This window comes from Triticum dicoccoides, chromosome 4A (genome assembly GCF_002162155.2).
Source record: "Triticum dicoccoides isolate Atlit2015 ecotype Zavitan chromosome 4A, WEW_v2.0, whole genome shotgun sequence".
NCBI lineage: Eukaryota > Viridiplantae > Streptophyta > Magnoliopsida > Poales > Poaceae > Triticum > Triticum dicoccoides.
The window spans coordinates 157,206,229-157,209,054 of NC_041386.1; positions in this window are offsets into that span (position 1 = coordinate 157,206,229).

Genomic DNA, 2,826 nt, shown 5'->3' on the forward strand with positions numbered 1-2,826 from the left:
ATTAAACTAGATTACGCCTTCGTCTACCACCCACAAACCAACGGTCAAGTTGAACGCGCCAACGGTCTTATTATGAGCGGCATCAAGCCCAGACTAGTGCGGTCTTTGAAAGAATCAGACAAGCACTGGGTTGAGAAGCTCGACTCCATACTCTGGGGGCTGCGGACCACGCCCAACCGTACTACCGGGTACACACCTTTCTTCATGGTGTATGGTGCAGAGGCCGTATTGCCCTACGATATTATTCACGACTCACCTAGAGTGCGTATGTACGAAGAGAGAGAAGCCGAGCTCGATCGGCAGGACAGCCTAGATGCCCTGGAGGAGGAACGCGATGTCGCAAAAGCCCGTTCAGCAGTTTACCAACAGCAGGCTCGAAGATATCAAAGCAGAGAAGTACGGGCCAAGACTTACAACGTTGGCGAACTCGTTCTACGGCTCCCGGAGAAGGAAAAGGACAAACTCAAGCCCAAATGGGAGGGTCCCTTCATAATTGACGAAGTTCTAACCGGAGGAGCATACCGTCTTCGGGATGCATCAGACAATCGCCTCGAGCCGAACCCCTGGAACGCGGTCAGACTCTAGAGATTCTACGCCTAGCGCTAAACCCCTTGTTCGTCTCCTCCTCCCATATAGTTTCCATTATTTTTTCTCTCTTTTTCGATTACTTTCTTCTTTCTCGCTTTAAAGCTTTGGTGCGGCTAGACCGCACACCATGGGCACATACATCTTTAAATATGTACGCCACTTGTACCTGGGGGCTTCTCGGACAGAAGTTCTTGTCATTCCTTGAGCATCAAGCTCCTCACATATGAGTTTTTCCATATGTACCTTTCCTTTGCCACTATATGCATCGATATGACTTAAGTTTTGGCCAAGATGGGTTGCCTGGCTCCTGTGCTATGCCCTACATTCCCGTTAGTCCGGCTAGGGCATAAAGGAAGCACCTCTGCGATTGTTACCGCCGGGTCATCCGGATGTGTACCTCAGACTGGGTGAATCCGAAAGCTAGCGTTCTTAAGGGAATATTCGGTCGGCGAATTAAAGATGTTTTTTAAAGCTCACTCCATTATGCACCCCAAAAGTTATACAACCCGTGGTGCTCACATCACAATTCGGACATGCGCATTAAATGCATGCACGCCCAGGGAAAGGAACCCTTTACGAAACTATTCTCTCTGGAAGATGTTTCTTACGATATCAATGTAATATAACATAGCTAGCCGGATACAACTTGTCTGTTCAAGCAACTATGACCCCTACGCCTAGTTTTCCAGGCATAGCCCGGCCTATTCGGCTGCGACGGTATTCGGAAACACTCTGCACCTTCGGGACCGGAGGTTGAAGTGAAAAGGTCTGCCATGACAAATGATATACAATTCAGCTAGATGAGGAAAGTACACAGTCACTTGGACTAAAAATCCTCCTCCTCTACACCCTCCAACATGCAGTCTAACTTACAATCCTGTTGGGAATATTTGGCGGCCACCTCTACTTGGTCATATACTAAACTAACGGGAATTTATTCCCCATTCGACCCTACCGACCCGACACGAGCCATGTGATTAGGATCCAGCTTAGTATATCTCGTCTTCACCATGGCCCAGGCCTCTCGCGCACCCTCTCGGCATGTCGATATCTTCCACAGCCGGATACACCGCCGTGCTCCCTTGAACAGCTCTACCAGCTGTCCATGCTTCCTGGAGGAGGGTCCAATGGCCATAAAGCCTTGGCTACACTCCGCATCGCCTGCCGAGATTGCTCGTGCAACTGCGACAGCCCTTGCAGAAGATCACTCGATGATCCGGACACCTCCTCTTCAGGGCGGTTCGTCAAAACACCTGCAATTACAGCTATGTCAGCTACCGTTACCTCCAAAACTGTTATAAAACAAAAGTGGCCACATACTGAATATGCCGCCTCGCAGCTTCTTGTTCTCCTTCACAGAGTCAGCCAGCTGAGCTCGCACATCTTTCAGTTCTTTGCACAGTTTGGAGTTCATGTCCTGGAGTTTCTTTTTCTCTTGAACGACTTTTGTCAATACATGCTCGCCCACTGCTAGTAGCTTTTTGGCTCCACGTTCTTCGCTTCGAGTGGCGTCCAGCTGCTCTTGCACTTGGTCTAACGGCCGAACACAAAGATTAGCACCCAGATTCGCACTATCGGTGTATCATTATGAATTTTCGATAAAAGGAAACATTACCGGGAGATGCCTTGTATTTGTCCAGTTCAGCCTTGGCAGCAAGCAGCCGGCGCTGACACTTTTCCAGCTCCTGAGCTAGCTGGGTGTTCTTCTCCATAAGCACCTGGTCATACATTGATCCTTAAATCATTTGTTTCAACTCCTTTAAGTCTCGGGGGCTACTGGCATATGGTTATCATAGTCAGACAAAATAAATTTACCTGCACATCTTTCAAATGTTGCCTTGTGGCCTTGTTAATCCCATCTCGAGCAGCTCGGATGTACGCATCGGCTGAGTTGAAGGCGTTAAACGACTCTTTTGAAAAGCCAGGGTCTTGTAAAATGGCCCGGCGGCGCCGATGATTCATTGCACTCTCCACTTTCGAGTTGGTGACGGATACATCATCCGAGTCCTCGGCCGGAGGACAGTCCGGTTTCGCCTCCGCATCGGCTCCCGTCTTCATGGCAGGATTTGAATCCTGTCTGCGGGAAGTACGGCCGCTCGAGCCTCCGGATACGGTTCGGCACGTCTTTCTCCTGACACATGAATAACAGGAAGGTCACGGTTGGACGTGACTGCTCAGGTGCGGGTTGGCGAATTCATACCTCTTCGATGAGGGCATGGTCGTATCTTCATTTGCTTT